Here is a 19,608-nt window from a genome sequence, read left to right as displayed (position 1 = left end):
TACTCTTATTTGAATTCCTTTTAAGATTAAACTATGAAAAATACCAGTACCTATGGAAACAATTGAGTACTACCGAACGTCTTGACTGAGTACGTATTCGGCAACCGATTCGAACCCAGGACACCCAATTGTTTTTCCTTACTGTGCCCTTGATGTTCCGTGAGTAACCACAGAGTAAGGATTTGAACGGAGTCGATTACAACTCTTCACAGTGCAAAAGTGATTTTCTGTGTGGCTAGTCTGCATATGAAGATTATGTAAAATACGTGTCAAATCATAACCCCCGAATGACTTACCTGTTTTCGCAGAATCTACCATTAACCCCCCCCCCACCACCACCACCACCACCACCACCACCAACCGTTTGTACCGCAGCTGGACACAATCGAGCGACCCACATCCACACAACTGGGTACTAACCCCCAACCAGCCCACAACACAATCTCCGAGACGTGTTCATGCTACGAAAGCCGATGAAGCCACAGACACATAACTTTATTATGACGACAGCAAACTCCCCGTCAAAAATGGCCGCAAAGACTGAAGTATATACATTCGCCAACTAACTCTTATTACACTTGCATTAACAAATACTAATTTATATTGGACAAAGGAGATTCGATCTGCAGTCCTGTAACATCAGCCTTATATTTCTCTGGTAGCTTTATATTACACATTAACATCGGCATAATATGTTTGCAAAAGATTAGTTTCTATGTATAATAATCGTTTACAGTTTTGTGTGTTTACTGTAGTTTATACGACAATGCCCTTGACTCTCGCCGTTGTAATGAAACACCGATTCAGCAATGCTATCAACATGGACGGGGAGTTTGAAGTACAGGTTAGGATACAGTCTGTAGACGAAATGCTCATTAAAACGTAACAAACTTTTTCAGTACTTATTTAGAAACGTGTGCTTTTTAATTAACACTTACCTTGCTTCTGTGTTGAACAGGCTAACTTTAAAAATCGATTTAAGAAGTATTGCTGGCTTTATCTACGATTACATGGTGGGAGTATTATCCAAGTCCAATAGTCACAATCACTGTGAAATATTTCTTTTGTAAGTACACTTCACATATTTTAAACATTCTGACACTTTGCAGTCTCACTGCTCAGTTATCTACCACACCTTTACATATCTGACAAAACATTTCCTTGATTTTAGGAACTGCACGCAACTTTTAGCGGTAAAGGCAATAAACTTGTCGTTCCAAATTAAAACACCAGAGTTCACTGCGCGTTTGACCAGCACGACAAATGACGACACATGAAGCCAGGTGCGTATATCCGGTTTATCTGCGAATGTCCCACCGGGTGATTCAGAAATACATACCCTTTCTATAAGATAACTTTACAATCGATTAAATTAGCTTTACGAGTTCCATGAATCCCAGATCAGGATGGGCCAACATTTAGGAGAAAACATATTGCCTCCATCATTGGGGATGAAGTGAAATTTTTAGTCATTTATTAATTTATACAGGGTTAGAATAAGGATCGTACTATGGGGCTGGCCAACCAGAGTCACTTAGTCCTGAAGATGGAGGCAATATGTTCCTCCGAAACGTTGATACCGACCTCCAAGTTACAATGATGTCACAACCCAGAGGACCACCGTGGGAAATCGATGTATCGGTCAATGAGTCGATAAATGAGTGAGTGCTTCTTGTTTAAATGAGAACATTTACTAAGGCAATGCATCAACATCATTACTGTTAAACACACTTCATTTACAATGGGTAATTAGTATGCATCAAATCAAGTCTGGATCTGTGGTGTAGCCTACCAGATTCACCTTTCAGAAGGCATTAAATCCATAGATCAAAACCCTTCTTAGGAAAACTTACAGTAGCTGAGCTAGTCAAACATTTCCTTCACTCTATGGGAAAAAAAGTTACAATGATGACATCTGTCAGCCATCGGGCCCAATCTCGAGCCAAATGAATCTACTCCACACCTTCACTTCTTTAATATAAATTTTATTAATGTTATCCTCGCATTTACTCTTAGGTCTACCACTAGGTCTCTTCCCTTGCTGTTTGTCTTGGTAAAATTTTACAATAAGAGTTAATTCATTTAATATTATTAACTTTGAGAATTATATCCCTAAAATATAATGATCTGAAAAGATATACATCTTGAGTAAAGTTAAATCCTACTTTACAAAAGGGTGTTATTATTATTAATAACTCGAGAACGTGTTACTTCACTGTCTAACATTTAGTTCCAACAGCATAAATAAAACAGTAAGCTTTTCCATATGACAAAAGGGCAGAGCTTTGTTAGGGGAAGTTCAATTCAAAAGGCTCGCTCACCGGTACCGTATTCTATGTATTTCTGTGTTCCTGGATATGTTCACAATACACTTGAATGGTTAAGGCAGCTGTTCCACTGCAGTGAGAACACGCAGATGCCGTGTTAACACGGTTCATGCTTTCAAATTATTCTTACTGAAAAATGAAATATGGTCACAGCGAACCTTGGTATTTTAATACAAAGCAAAGCTAGGTAAATTGTGTACGCAGATATGTAGAGCGCTTGTTTTATAGACGTGTTTCCTTTTTATTCGCTATTTTATACATCTTTTAGGAACTAATGTTAATTGCACGTAGAAATCCACCATCGAAAATGTAATCACACCACACACAGTCACAAAATCCCGCCCGAAGATTTCGTCAAAATTCGCTGTCTCTAAAATTGTTTGAGATAAATGCTGTTGATGTAAGTAACAGCGGAAAATAGCAGCAGCAGTCAGACAAGGAAATTCTATTTCATTTATTGAAATACGTCAAAATTGTGTCTGTCAGCAGACACGTAATGGCGTAGGAAGAGAGAAGTTTCTCTGTGCCTTTTTTTAGCTTCGCCGTTTTAACTAACGACAGAGCAGGTCTAATGGCTGTCTTCTATCCCCAAATTAAACCACACAACAAAGAGGAACCCCACGGAGAGAGACTAATTGTCTCGCGTTGTTCAGTGAGTCATCTGACCGCGTAGACAAGAGGGATACTCGTCTCAAACACACTACAAGCAGAATAAATGTCTGGTAATACAGTACGAAGATCAAAAAAAAACCTGAAACAGAGCCCGCCTTTGGACACGGTCCTGAAGAAAGAAATATCGAAAGCTGCACTTTATGTATAGTGAGTTCTAAGCGTACGTATGCCTCTGTAACTTGATGTGTGCGTGATGACAATGTTGGTTTTCAGGGTTTTAACGCAGTGTGAAGTTTTAGGTAGATACCAACGTCTCGGATGAAAATATTCCCTCCGCGTTCTGTCCTGATGATGGAAGCATTAAGCACTTCTGAAACGTCGGCAAATTTCTACCAGACTTCACTGTGAAACATCCCAAATGTTAGTAGCCTTCATAGTCACCGTAGTGAAATGTCATCCAATATAACTCGTAATTTACATGAGAACCAAATCGAACTACAGGCCTGTCAGTTTTTAAAAGGCACATTGAGCAACTGAAAACAAACAATAAAGAAAACTAAGGTCTAATTAACATTTTTACAACCTATTTCGCCGTGATCAATTTTAATATTATACTCATATCTACAAGCATGACAATAAGAAACTGGACAAACTTAACCGTGATATCTCTTGAAGTCCACGAAATGGGATTGTCATACATCTGAAAGGCGTTTTGAACACGACACACACGAGATTGAAATCTGTACAGATCTACAACAAAGCCAGCAAAAAATAAAAATAAAAAATAAAAATAAGAAAATAATAAATATATAAAAAAAATAATGTCGAGTGGAGAGCATCCACAATAACCCCTGTCAGTTCAAACCACATAATAAACAATATCCAACACGGCAGCATATATTCAATGAAGTATGCAAATATGTAGCACTGAAAAGCTACATTGTCACAGAGCTATCTGCGACCTCAAATGTACAGCAAATATTTCTAACTGCATGAACACACATCTACACACATGGATCTACTTCATACGCTGTGAATATACAAGCTTCCTCACTGCGAGGTGTGTTTTAATAGAATTAGTTTACATTAAACTACGTATTTCATCACCGTAAACAACTAGCGCATAATACAGCACCGTATAAATTATATATTTAGAACTAGTATCTTCTATCCTCTCTAAATACATAAATTTATAACGTTATGTTGAAAGATTTCTGTCTTCTGGGTTGTTGCGCTACACAGCGCAACAACCCAGAAGACAGAACTATCGCCCTGATGACGGAGGCAGTATGACCTCTGAAACGTTGGTTAACATCGACCAGACTACACAGCGCAACAACCCAGAAGAGAGAAATCTTCATACTCACCGCCGTGAAAACCTCAAATCTTACAACGTAATGTTGTTTTGTATGTGTGTGTAAAATATAAATAAAAGAGAGAGGCTGCTTTGGTGATCTGTGGAGCAGAGATATACAGATTGTCCCTAAAAGAATGTATTTATTTTATTTAGTGTTCTGTCTGACAACAGGTCCATATGAACAGGATCCTTCCATCCTTTTCTCGGACTGGGACCTGTTCATATACGTTCTTGGCAGATGATCCAGAAGTGGTTTGCCATTGCCTTCTTCTGTGTGTGAATGGAGTAATTGTTGGGATGCCACGGAGAAACCGGGGAAGCCCCCAGAGGAAAACTCCGTGCTGCGTAGACCACGGCCTTGCCCAACACAAGTTATAAATTCGGGCACCACCGGGAATCGAACCCGAGACCCCAGGATTACAAGGCCAGCGTTCTATCCGCTAGACCACCGTGGCGAAAAGAATGTATACACAACATTAATATTCCCTACTAAAATGTGTAAATATATTCTGGCACACACTGTGTGTTGTGTTTATAAACTTGATTAAACTGCTTCTGGAGAAGGTCCAATACCGAAGTTTATCGAACACGTTGATAAACCTCCAGGTTTCATAATGCATGAATCATTCAAGGAAGACCTTGTAGCTGGGGTTCGCTTTATGTTACAGGCGGCTTTCTTCGACAAAGAAGTGTCCCGACAAAGGCCAGAGGTGATCTTGCCTTTCAAAGAAAGTCTTTCGCTTAGCAACGCGTTCTGTTTGAGTGAATAACTCCGCGTTCACTGCATAACCAAACACTCGCCTTGTTTTTCACACGTGATACCAAAAAGTTGCTCTTCCAAATCATCTGTGGGAATAAAGAGTTTTGCTGTACGTTCAAATTCATATCTACCATTTGAGTGCATTGAACAGTTACTTCGGCAATGAGACAGATTTCAAAGAAATGATTTTAATGAGAAATTTCTCTTAGTATGGTGGTGATTTAATAAAATCGGTGGTGTTCGCGGAAACCGTGAAGGGGGCTCAAAATTCGCGGAAAAACAGTGAATATTTGCATTAACGCGTTCGGGAAATCTCTGGGACCAATCAGAAGAATATTATATTTGAGACGGGCAGAAGGCACACTTGCAGTCAGAGTGTGAAGCTAAAACTACCAGTTTCAAAAGAGAAAAATGCAAGTATCTTTGTCTTTAAGGACACAGAAAATTAGTGAAGAAAATTTGTTCTGTGTTTCGACTTCGTGTAGACCCGTAGGCAGATACCAACGTTTCGAGGGAACATAATGTCTTTATCTTCATAGTTGAAAGTACCAAAAAATGTAATTTGTAACTCTTGGAGGATAATAATCACGTGGATATTAAAGAACTGGTGTGAAATGGTGAGAACTGGTTTCAACTGGCTCAGTAAGGGGCCGAATGCGGGCTCTTGTGAACGCGGTGATGAACTTACAGGTATCATAAACGCGGAAAAGGGAATTCATTGACTACCTGAGCGACTATTAATGTGGTTCGTGCAGTTGACATGTTCCATTTCTTCATGAAACTATAATGTCACTCCGCAAAAGATGTGCACTTATTCTTGCTTGTTTCTTCAAAAGTGAGTGTTGTGTGTGTCATAATTTCAAAGGAAATGTCTTTATTAGAGGTGATGTTCCTCTCATTACTGCCGTCCCATCCCTTAATCAGTCTTGGATATAAATGTGGTGGCTCTATTGACTAAAATTGATAGACTCTTAGCAAATTAGACATATTTCACAAGGGATTTTAAATACCAGATTTTAGGTATGCTTATATCTATATTTAACCCACTTATACCTCACAATAATCTCATCTGCTTAAGTGATTATTCTGCTACGCATTACACAAGCAGAAGCCGAAGTTAAAAACGAAATTGCACTCTCTTATCGATTCAAATTTTATTTTTCGGAAGACGTAAATTGTCACATTCGAGTTATTATAAATTAACAAAGTTTCTTTAAATAAACGAGCAACACATAGCGTTACCAGCTAAGCACGTTGGACTAAAATGATTATCTCCAAATAAACTTTTATTATTATGACCGTACAATGACGAACAAAATTATAGGCCACGTACATCATCGTATACAAAACATTTAGTGCCAAATTAATCTGAGTTAATTCCGGTTAAACATAATTCATAATATACTTGCAAATGACCGTACATTACATGCGTAAACATGGTAAACCTGGGTTTATTATTGCGCTGTTTGTTAATTGCAAAATTATGGCGATTCAGAACAGCGAAACTACCTTCAAACAGAAACACGCCATTCTGTAAATGTAACACCATCATAATCTACTGTACAAAGTGCTTTGGTTTCGCCAAGTTCTATAGATTGTAACTAGAAGTGATTTCCTAGCGTGGGAGACGTAATCATGGCCTGCCAGGCGGTCTGTCTGTCCCCTTCGCTCTAATGGAATTCAGTAAGCCATGACAAAGCATAGCAAAATTGCTTTCAACTAGCATGCACAGACATTATACAACAAATATTAACCCCCCAACTACAGTAAAGACTGCTGGCCACTGTATTTCGCCTCGCTGTGTGAATTTACTGCCGGATAAACCAATGAGATCTAAGAATTTTAAGAAATGTTACTGAAGTCACAAAGTGCCTTGGACTTGACATGAACTCATTCTTCAGTACAGCTAGAGCAATGTAATAAACTCACTTTACAGGAAACAACCACGTAATATAAAGCTTCGTAAACTGTACTTTTCAAAATTGGATAGCGAAATCAATGATGATGGGTGGAACACGTGGAGCGCACGGAACAGAAGGGAAATGCTCGTAAAATTTAGTAAGAAAACCTGAAGGGATCAGACGTATTGGTAGAAGAAAGCGTAAATATAAATATAATATTAAAGTGAATCTTAATGTTTTCGAAAGTGTGGATTAGATTTATCTTACTCAGGTGATGGCTGTCACTAATTAAACAACTAACTACACTGCTGAAGAACCCAGGTCTGTCCGTGAAACTTCAAAACCTCATGAGATTCTATGACGCTCATTTACTTTGAAATGATTTAACCCGGCAGGCGTCGAGCAAATTCAATTATCCTCCCCTGGCTTAAAAATATATCTAGCAGATCTGTTATCACTTGGAATGTAATCACTACTGGGAGTAGACAAGGAAGTTGTAGGGGCCTGAGCCGAGAACCTTCTGGCAATTTGTTAGAATAGTTTGTTTTTGCAATGTTTATGGAACTGCAGCTTTGACCCTGCCCTGCCAGGTCAATGCTTAATGCAGGAACCGCAAGAAACAATGTTTCCCTTAACGTGTTGCTACAGATAAATGACTCCCAGCGAGCGCTCTGAATTAATGCTGCAGGCTCAGTGGTGGAATTGCTAACTTGGCACACAAGAACATCAAAATGTCTACGCCGTACTACATAATGTCGTATATTTGTGCCTTAACTTTTGGCCGACGCCTTGTTGTAGCAAGTTCGCTGACCAACGTTTCGGGGACAACGCACTGAACTTCATAACAGAAGACAACGTAATTAGTAAAAAAAACTTGGTCCCTGCATTCATAGTAACATACGAAGTTTTGCGTGAAAATGTAACGAATATCTGAATCATAATCATTATATCATCGCCGAACGGTTTGATACAGCGGTAATGCTTTAGAATTGTATTCAGAAGTACCAAATTCGAAATGTGTTTTTTACCATTTAAAATAACAGCCATATTATTATTGTTTCAGAATCTTCATTTTGTGGATTTGCATGTTACAGCACAACCACGCCCAACCAGAAAGAGTCCTATTAGTTTCATAACGTTGTTTTGCGTTCTTCCTTCGCCATACATAGTACAAATAATGTTTCTTCTTTAAGACATTAAATTTTAAGTTACAGGAAGATAAATAAAATAATTCGCTAGACACGGATTCAAACAAGATTTTCGTGTTATCCGACTCCGCTGGTGTCCAAAGCATAATGCAGGTAATATCCGTCCACAATTTTGGTAATGATTAGTAAGCAAAATATGAAGACATAGAAAATGTTTAAGAAATCACCAACAACTTTCAGATGGTCTTGTACTGTACAGGAAAATGATACCATCTATTTAGAATTATTTCCAAGTAACATCATTTCTGAAATGATACTTTACAAAAAAAATTTCTCTGCGCTTTACAAAATCCGTTACTGCCTGAACTTCGCAACTCTGTCATCACTTCTTACAAGTGCGAAACCTTTCATCCGTCTCAACAAACACACTTCAACTAACAATAATGTCCTGTTAATTGTTCTTTTCATAATTCACATATCTCTATCATGTGACATAATACTTATCTTACAAGTAATTTCTTCACTTCCTGAGAGTGACTCAGCTCTGGACAAGGAAATATCCTCCAAACTTTGTAATTCTACCTGCTAGTTACTGCCTAGTAGTCCCATAGCGGTCGGTTTAAGTGTTTAAAAACCCTACACAGGCCTGGTTTAATTTCATCGAATGAAGTGGGAAGAATCCGCCACTGAACAGCTTCCATGTTGCTGAGTGTTGGTATATGTGAGGACGACCTGAGATATTTGCAATTCAGAGCTTGTAGAAAATAGAGTTCGATCCTCCTAGTAGTGTCACAGACCCCCCACGTGACGACGAAGACAGATTTCCGGAGTTAAGTCGATTCGATATGTCTCAACAAGCATTACAAACATCCAACACTGACGTCATTCATATTCGGTTTAGACCTAATACAGGATGTTTTATTTTATCGCGAGGCCGAGACCCATAGCACGGTCTCTCTGCGTTAATAACGCTGCCCGCTTCACACTGCTCAGACTCAGCTTTAAAAAGAAGACCCGATAGGTTTAAATACCATGGATAAATCTTATTAATTAGAAACCTTATTACTTACTTACTAACTCCTTGACGCCGAGTCCTTGCTGAGAATCCAACAGTAGCTCAGCCACTCAAGAAATCCCGAACAAGCTGACCATAGACGATGGAAAAAAAAGGTTCATTACCGTGTTCACAATAGCCCGCCACTGATCCCTATTCTGAATCAGATGAATCCAGTCCATACCACCTCTTATAAATTACAACATTTATTAATTTAATAAAGGTCTGTGACGATGATTGATTATTAAAACACCATGCCAGACATTGTCCATTGCCTGAGACATATTTGATACACACGACGTTTCGGACTTCACTCCGTCTACACGTGATTAGTTGTCACTATACTAACAGTGGTTTCCTTTTCTCCTGTTCTATTAGTGACAATGGTCCGGACAGAACCCTGAATTTTTCTATTACTAGGCTAGTACACCAACTACCAGACCTTCTGGATGACCTGAAAATGGTTGTATGTATACCTTTTCTAGCCCAGTACTCAGAAGGTCAGGGTTCGATTCAAATCGTTGTCACTAACGACATAGAAGAAGTTTCAGCATTATGACAACACCTTGAAACCGGAGTAGAGTAAATTCCCGAAGTCAAATATATCAAATATAATTCAGACAATGTGTTCCAAAGACATTTATAACGTGTTATGAAATAAATATTACTGAAATTACAGTGATTAATCCGTTTACATCAATGCCCTCGTTTGCTGTTGAATATTATAGTGACGTCACTAAGGCTCAACAGTCCCCAACGGCATTGCTGTCCATTCCATAATCACGTGACCTGATGCGTCTGTGAATGAATCAGGGGGCTGACAGACGTATGTGCTCTTCAGGGATTTCATCCGGGGATAATTATCATCAGTATCCAATTGATACAGATGACAGTAGTGACGGATTGCGTAAACAATGTTCTGGTCATTATAATTCAGATATGTACAGAACGTATAATGTGACACTTTTGAAAATTATAAATCTATAATCTCGATTCTTCACACACTTCACTCAGAATCCTCAGGTCAGGACCACTTTCTGACATGCTATCAAAAATGCATTTTGAAGAACGACCGTGAATGTGCTTCTGCGGATAACATGTCAATTTAAAGGACGTTATGAGACGTCACTCAGTTTACAAATCTCTACGGCTTAAATTCACGAACATGTCAAGCTGGAAGTACACAGATTTGGAGTTGGATAAATGGCTGTCATTTACCGACTACGGCTTTTCTCTGTGATAGATAAATGCCGCTCGTTAGATTGTCACAGCATTAAGGGAACTACAGACCCCTCCAAAGAATTTTACCAAGGATGTTGAATTCTTTACTTGGAATAGTTGCTGAATTAAAAGTATTAAAAGAAATTAAGTCCATACTCATTAGACTAGCAATAATTCTAACAGTAGTTTTTGAACCGAGACTCTTGACTCAAATTTAGTAAACAATAAACAGTCCTTGGCCCAAAATTGACTAGCCATTTCAACAACACCATCAATATCACGGAAGAAACTCATCTTCAAGTTTCCCCCCCCCCAGTATTTCGTAAGAATCATAAAATACTATTTCCACTAATCCATGGAAGCATAATGTATCAGCTTAATTATCCACCAAAACTGCATCTACCTTTCTAACATCAGACTCCATTAAACGTCTACATACAAAACAGAAAGAAAAATATTCTGTATGGATGTACAGCGCATGAAGGAATTCGATGAATATGGATGATGACACAATGAGAAGCAGGTTATTTTAATGGCGTGACAAAGAACGAGTCTCCGCCCCGAACTGTTGCCTTGTTGTTAAACGAAGCATGAGGCAATTTGAAACCACAATTCCCTCTACAAAGCTTATGGGGGGAAAAAACCTTCCTTCTTTCACATGAAGCTCCCAGACCTGCGTAGTTGAAGGATATCGTAAAAACATATTAACTAATTCGCGATCATATTTTATTTTTATCTTAAATTGGTATTAGTAATAAAAATAAATCTAAGCACGTCTAAAATCTTACCTGATAAGTATCTTCTCTTACAAATAACTCTTTGAAACACAAAACTCTTCTAAATAATATTTAAGAACTCAGTTCGTACCGCGAAGAAAACACGACACTTCACCGTTACAAAGATCAAATGGTTAACGCTGTTTAAGAAAATAGTCTATGTTTACAATGAGAATAAAAAAAAAATACACTTCGTGAGCAAAATTCTGACAACATACTTTTATAAGAGATGGTGCACATATTTACCGCTGGGTTTGAAGAGACACACAACGGATGTAAGAAATATAGATGGTGGAGACAGACAAATTTATGATGCAGGCATTCACTGCAAGGTCAGACTATGTGTATCATTTTTATTTACATTTCTTTTTATTCAACAGCAAGTTAAAGGAAGCTGTTGACAAGATGTAAGATACTGGTCTCATAGTCGTAAAACACTGTCTGTTTCCCGCGTCTGGAACTTCTTTCCACATTTTCGCCACGAATTTACTTCAGGCAGATCTTCATAGCTTATCAGTGCAACCTGTCAACAGCATACCTACGATAAGTGTGTTACAATATCAATACTCAAATGGGTAGCAACTATTTATATCCGCCATCTTTTTTCAGTCCTGCCGTCATGTTCGGGGCAAACTAAAACCTGTTTTCGCTGTTTCCTCTCCACCGTATAAAATCGCAAGTCTTTTCATTATACCAGAGTTGTTTGTAAGAAATTTCATTCTGTTTCATAATACGCGTTACCGAAGTGCGGTTGTCACTTGTCAGTGAGCCAGCCACTTCGGCAACTTCTCTGACACGTTGGCGTGGCGGGTCAGTATATACTCGGACGTGTAGGATTGAAAGTCTCCTAAAGTAGATAAGTTCTACTGAATAGTCGATTTCAATACAACGAAAGTGAATATAAAACAGAATCATAATTACATCCCAATGGAGAATTTATTAAGAATCAAACTCTGTCGACAATATGTATTAATTAAAGTTTTGCAATTTAGTAAAAGGCTTAAAAATATCAAGATAAATTCATATGCGTTTTGCTTAAAAGAAACCAAGTACGTTTTGATACAAAAAAAATTCTCTAAAGGTCAGAGTTCAGACACCGATCGATAAACTCTGGCATTAAAGTTAACAAAAACCCACCGATAGACCTGCATGTTTTATTGTAGGCATCTTTCACGCCCGTGCTGTATTTGGATTTGCAATTCTGCTGTCGGAGCGAGGGCTTTTGAGGGCTCATACTCTCTGAAGCAAGCACGAGAGTGCAAAAAGCTGTATACTTCCTCGCCCCACAACTGAGGTCACATTTTAATGTTACTATCAATCATCAGATATCGTACTAAAGCCTTTTAAAATATGGTGCCATGAATTAAACATAGGTGAAGAGAAAGTATTTTGTTTAACATGCATATTGCGTTTAATTATAATTCTCATATTCTAGAGCATTTCAAATGGAAACTACATTTATAATTTCATACCATATAAAACAAATTATATTCTAATTTGTAAATTTCATATTTCGTGCAGTGCAACAAAATATTATAGCAACAATTAGTTACGAGCAGCAACAATCGATTAATCGATATATGTTTCAGTAGTCATATGGAATACAATATGGTGCCCCGGCCTGATCTCTGTAAAATTTAATTAGTTATCTCACTGGGGTTCCTGAAATAACTGTAGTATAAATTATTCGGATGGGGTGTCACAATGAAATTTGAAATACTTCGACAGTTTAATGGGCTAACTAGATAATGCGAGCTAGCTTTACGGAACTGTCAAAGAGAAAATTTCGTAAACTGAACTGTAACAATGTAAATACTGGACTTAAAAACGAAATTCAAACAATGCAAAATAAAAAACAGAACGACGCATAACGCCAGCAGGGTTCTTCCATCCAATTCGAGTCGGCAGGGGAAATCAAATCAAACTCCACGGATCAATGTCCTTCTTGATAAGCTTATAGTTGTCCATCTAGTCAACAAATTCCTCACTTTGTTAAGGAACCCAAAGACTCACTATGTGAGGTCCGTAACTAACAATACACGGATGTTCCTTATCGTGTTCACAATACCCCGCCACCTTTCCCTATCCTGAGCCAGTTGAATTCAATCAGTATAACTTCCTTACGAGTCGTCTTAATAATGGCCTTCCATCTACCTTCTGGTCTCACAAGTAACTGTTTTCCAAGCGGTTCCGAACCAAAATTCGGTATCATTCCTTGTGTCACTACGACAGAATCATGCCAATAAACACGTTTAGGTCTCTACAGAAATTTAAAAAAAAAGGGGCCTTAGATTTGCGGCGTTTTCCTTGCTCAATGGTGAAACAGTCTTATGTCCCTGTGATTTCGTAACTTAGCATTAGTAGAACACTCTAGGTTGACTTTACAAGAAAACGATGTTTGTTAGGCCGGAAACACGCGCCACAGGGACTGGCTGTAGCTGAAGTCTGCTCTTGAAACAAACAGCACAGCCAAGGCTCCAAGCAGCTGAAATGACGAAAGTTTTGATATGAAGACAGCAGAGCCCGAGTCACGTGAAACAACAACCACGCGTTTCATTCTGCTACACGACTGACACGTGACAAGAAGGAATCCGGGAATGTACGTACATCATAAAACAAAAACTTTACTTGTCTGCACTCCTTAACAAACACAGGCAATCCCATAACATAAGAACTTAAACTAAACAGGTTAGAATAACAGGAAGTGTTTGTGGCATTCAAGTTCCAGTTTAAGCCCTGTTTGGCAGTACCGCGATTCTTCTCGTCTTTTCAGTAAAATTATTGAATACTAAATTAAAAGGAACCACGACAGCTTCGTCTTCAGTCCTTTCCAGTGCCAAAATAAATAATTTTATAATACTATTACTACGGTTGAAACAGCGTCACTTTATATGAAACCACCCATAACTTGATGTTTAAGTTTTGCTTATATAAAAGAAGAAGCCAATGAGTTATCCCAGTATGGTTCAAATTCAAACCATGCCAAACCCGATAAATTGTGACATTAGTCTTCTGTCATTTTCTTTCGTCAGTGCATGCTTTTCTAGGAGTTCCCTCTGACAAATTCTAGGTAATCTCTCCGCCCAAGCCATCTTTTCTCTAAATTAACCAAGGGAACTTTCCACAGCTCAACTAAATATTGGACCATGCGAACGCATGGGGGATTGGAGGTGTAGCTCCACGCTTTCTTAACCTTGCCACTATATAAGAGACAAGATAACTATGAAATAATTATGAATAAGACAAACGGTAATAATATAGAAGCTATTTGGGCCTATCGTTTCAATGCATAGGCGACGTCTTGGTATACATAATTGCTAACTTCCAGCTTCTGCAGACTATCAGTAAATCGAAAATTGATATCTTCTAGTATTTTGAGCCGTGTAGCTGGTAGAAACTTACAGACGTTTAAGAGGCGCTTACTGCCTCCATCACCAGGGTAACAGGGCAGTAAACACCTCTGAAATGTTGGTAAACGTCTGCCAGACTACACAGCGAACAGGCATCCTCGTACTCGCTGCCTTAAGGATCTGAAATCTCGCCAAATGGGAACCCAAAATTGGAAAGCCTTCGATGCTAGAACGCAGAAAATAAAGATCTCAGAGAGAGAGCTGGCAGTGGGCTACTGCAGGCCTCACGTCTGTGGAACAAATACCTCTTTCTAGAGAAGAACGTGCTCTGCATTTTATCTTTTTTACCAATCTTCCGGTTTACGTTCACAGACGTGTAACACACGTCACAAAAGGAAACACCTTCGAGGAAATTTCACAGCTCCGAAAGTAGAGAGAGAGAGAGAGAGAGAGAGAGAGAGAGAGAGAGAGAAGCCGAAATAAGAAAAAACAATTCGTGGTAGAATTACAGTAGAAAACTGAAGCTGAACTGGTCCATAACAATTTTGACCAACTCAAGCCCTGGGTTGAATAAACAAACTGATGATGACGTAGAAACTGTACGCAGTAAGGCAAAAGTTTAATCAATTCTTGTCTGTTCCAGAACAGACGGTGTTTACGTCATTACAGAGTAATGCACAGCTGGAGATGAAACAAATTTCAAGATTTCATGTAATCATCACGAGCCAATAGATTTAACCGACAACGTAAATCACAAATACGTCATCACGCAATTGCTGTATGACTCAGTAGTAAAAAGTGTTTCTTAAATTTACTGTGCAAATCTAATCATCCCGTGTACATTGCAAGACACGAGCTGTTCAGCTAGTTAATAAATTCCCTGCTTTTATGGAAACCTAAGTTTCCTTACCATGTTCAGAAAAGCCAGCGACAGGCCTCATTCAATATCCGGTTTAACCAGTCCACACACCCGCGCCATATTCTACGATATATAATATTGGTATACTCCCATCTACATCTAGATTTATTCATTTTTATTTTCCCACAAAATTTTCCGATGGAATTGTAGTCTAGGAATTTGTAATTTCAATGATTGGTGCATGCACCAACCATCTCAATTTCTTTGACGTAATCACCCATAAAAATATTAGGAAAAAGTATAAATTATGAAGTTACTCGTCGCGTAATTTTCTCTTCTTAAAAACAAATATTTTACTCAGCACCCTGTTCTCAAAAAATCCCATACTTTCTAACTATTAAAATTTATGAATATAAAACATGAAGGGTACGGGAAAAACGGATTTTACGAGAGAATAAACGATAGATAAAAAATTTAGAATGTAGAAATTTTCACATCATGATGTTGGCTAAATTGTGAATTTGTCAGATCAGTGAATCGAGCGAGTTCTTAGAAGGTGGAACATACCAACCTTTAATAATTTCCTGTCTGTTAGTTGACCGTTAAGGTAGGAGTTAATTCGTGTAATTTTACGATTCTAAGGCCACTATTGAAAAACAGATTACTTTTATCCAAATTCATAAATAATAAAATAAGACTATCAGTTTTTTATAACGTCACATCCTTAGTAGATATAGCACATTTATTGTTAAAAGTCAAAAATCTTATTTGTTTTCCAGTTTCTCAATTTATTCCCGGTCAATTTTTTTTACAATTTTTCCACTTTCTTTCACGATTATGAATTGTGCGTATATACCCTTTACGCACAAAAATTATTATTATTAATACAATATTAGGAAAGTCAAGTATTTTTAATATCTGTGGTTCAACTAAGTGTGATTAAAAATGATACTTAAAATACAAGCTACCGAAATGTGAGCACTTTTATGGAGCATTAAAGAGAACGCATTACACGGGAAAGGAGACGCTTAAATTTTACGAGGGCGTGGCAGTGTCGATGCCTTTGTACAGAGCAGAATATTGGGCTATGAACAGACAAGATGGGAAGAGCAGGTTAATGAGCCCTTAGAGCAGAAGCTGTCTAGTTAGTTAGTTAGTTAGTTAGTTAGTAAGTCACTCACTCAGTGAACTAATAAAGCAAAAAAAAATGTGTAAATTATTTCTGTTAAATTAACTGTAACAATTTTCCAATTTTCATTATGCATCTCTTCATCCACACAGTATGTTAAACTGCATAATTGATTAGTTTTTACATATCGACTAATTTAATCGCTGAAGGTCAAAATTATTACACCAGCCAGGTCCGGTATGCTACGTTGCACAGATACAACGCCATGGCATGAATGTACGAAGTATGAAAGAGAATAAAGCATGTTTGCTAAACAAGACAAATGGAAACTGTGTTTTTGATTGGGTTAGGTGGATAAAATGTGCTGAGGTGCACCACTCATGTACACAAAAAATTGAAAGAACATTTTGGTTTTAAGACGCAATACGACGAAATTATTTGTGTGTTATCCAAGTTCACGTGCCATAGTTTACGATAGCGCAGTATAATAAAATGTACACCACGCAACACCTTCAAACGTTCATGCACCTACGTGTACGGTAGTTTCACGTAATTTTCTGGAGACACCTAAAAAAAACCACAAACTACGTTACTGAAGAGGCTGGTTCTAAAGACAAAATTATTTTCAGTCTACATTATTTAAATACGCAATATTAAAAGTAGAAGTTTCGTAGCCACAAATAAATAAATGAATAGTCTTCAATAATTAATGGGTATGGATTAAGAAACAGACTGTGACAATGGAAATGAATTAAAAAAAACACAAACTTGAATTCTCAAGGAAAAAATCAGCGGTAGTAGAACTTATTTTGAATTGAAGGTTCTTTAATGACAATACTGTTTCGACTGCAGTGGTCGCATAAGATCGAATGAAATGGGAATATGATAAAAATGCAGAGAATATAAGAGTTTAGAGAATCAGGCAGTCGAAGACTATCTTAAGGTTGCTTCCAGACATTCGCTTGGAGAAGTCAAAGACACTCGTAAAAACGTCAATCACGACACCAGGCATCTCGCTAAAGAATACCACCCGTGTGCCTTCTGAATACACGTCGCTACCGTTGCTATAAAAGAAAAACTTTACAATTATAAAGTTAAGCTAGTTAACGCTGTTTAAAAAAAAGAATAGTAGTTGTTTTTCATACGAAACCCACAAATAAAAGATGAAGTGTTACTGACTGTTGAATCAGGTAGTACATAGAGCAATAACTCGTCTATAAAGAGCTGAATCCAATGTGATATGAGACAAATGTTACGAAGTATCCAAACAGACTGCTGACCTACAAGTTGAGAGAACTTTGTTTTTGCTTTTATTCCAAATCCCAGCTCGAACTCCGTTATAAATCTTTCTTTCGAATTTGAAATTCAATACAGCAGAAACGTTCTGAATAAATACAAGGGAAATCCTATATCTCAAGCAGCCTCGTAGACAGAGTGAAGGGTGATCTTAAAAAAAACGATAACTGGAGATATTGCTTTAAACCTAACCTAACACACGTTGCTTAATAAGAACCTCCATAATTTGTATTCATCGCCAAAAATATAATTAGGATCATCAATCAACGAGAAAGAGGAATGTAGCACACATGCGGTAGAAAAGAAATGCTTACCAAATTTTGTACGGAAATCCTGAGGAGATGAGACCACCCGGAAGACGTAAGCATACACAGAAGAATAATATTAAAAATTAATTTTTAAATATATATATATATATATTGGGAGGATAAGGACCGGTGGCGAGCTCTTGTGAACACAGTAAAGAACCTGCTGATTCCATAGAATGCGGAGAATATTTCAGCTGAACATACCGCTGGATTCTCAAGTAGAACTCTGCCCCAAGCTGCAATCAGGATAAATAAATCTGTGGACTATAATATTATGCTCCAAGATTGATATGAGGTAACTTGAAAGGAAATGGATTTTAAACTTTACGAAAATTTAGATAGAGGGAAATACGTGTATAATCCACATGTTTATTTAATGTCCGCCACTTAATTTGTGTTCTGCTTCTTTCGAATAGGTAGAAAAACACAAATGGATTCGTTGCCGGAAGACTGAATCTGGATAAACAGAAAAAATCATCGCTGGAATTCCAGTTAATCGTGTCCCTGCGTCTTCCTAATGTAGTCAAAGTATTCTTTACTAGACGACCTTTTGTCCAGTTAACAAAACTTTGCCGACATTAAGGAAGAAATCTTCTATGAAAGACTTACCTAAAATCTTCTGAGATATTTCAGGAGAAGCCAAGAACAAATGTACATAGGGGTATGTGACTTGAAGTTCTCAAATCGGTGAAGAGATCGATGTGTTGATCCTCTGGGTTTTAACGCCAACGTTTCGGACTAAAATATACCTCCACATTTACGACTTTTATACATACCGTACGAGTACCGAAAGTTTAAACTTAAAATGCTCTGTTATGTGCGATATTTTACTGCTTTTTGGAAATACACTCAAGCGAGAGATAAATATCCAAACAAACTGAATAAAGCATCCGAGAAATTGCATGCCTATTCCGACTTCATAATTAAAAACTACGAAATTTTGTGTAATAAACTACTTTTTCCTGCGAAATGATTTCAGTTCATTTAACAGAACATTTCGCAGAATCAGGGGGGTTGGGTGTTGGGATGAGAAACTAATTAACGATGAATAAAATTCCTTCAACAAATAGACTATATTTTCATTTAATGTCTTCCAGTAAATGATTACGTCTTTCCCTAATAATGCATTTATAATAAAATTGTAGTTTTTAGAAGTAACTCCACACATGTCTGGGAGACTCGGATAGAAATTCCAAAACACGGTCACGTAAAGTAATATATACACATATGTATATCTGTATATATCTATGCATCATGCATACAAATATTTATCATGTGTTTGTGTATGTATACAATAGAAGTCCTCTCATAGCGTTCGACCGCAGAATCATGAATATAACGTATGTACGTAAGAGACACTGCAGGAAGATGCATAAAGCTACATAATGAGAAAGTTTATGATGAATCCTGAACAAACAGTGTTAACTTAACCTAATCAAGGACGATGAGATGGACAGGACGCGTCTAAAATATGAAAATTCAAACTGTTGTCAGAAATCCTGAAGGGAAT

At 37.7% G+C, this 19,608-nt stretch overlaps 1 protein-coding gene across 1 annotated transcript in view; it reads right to left on the bottom strand.

The window, feature by feature from the left end:
* Positions 1-1,226, bottom strand: part of LOC110838410 (uncharacterized) — a 152,308-nt gene extending 151,082 nt beyond the window's left edge. The window contains exon 1 of the mRNA XM_087350152.1: positions 939-1,226. The gene's annotated coding sequence lies outside the window, so the exon portion shown is untranslated. The remainder of the gene's footprint in view (positions 1-938) is intronic.
* Positions 1,227-19,608: the final 18,382 nt, after the last annotated feature.

The sequence above is a fragment of the Zootermopsis nevadensis genome, unplaced genomic scaffold (genome assembly GCF_977971745.1).
Source record: "Zootermopsis nevadensis isolate Lab colony 2312 unplaced genomic scaffold, Znev_1.0 Znev_ptg000017l, whole genome shotgun sequence".
Classification (NCBI taxonomy): domain Eukaryota; kingdom Metazoa; phylum Arthropoda; class Insecta; order Blattodea; family Termopsidae; genus Zootermopsis; species Zootermopsis nevadensis.
Note: the sequence above shows the minus strand (reverse complement) of the source record. Positions and strands in the feature narration are given on the sequence as shown.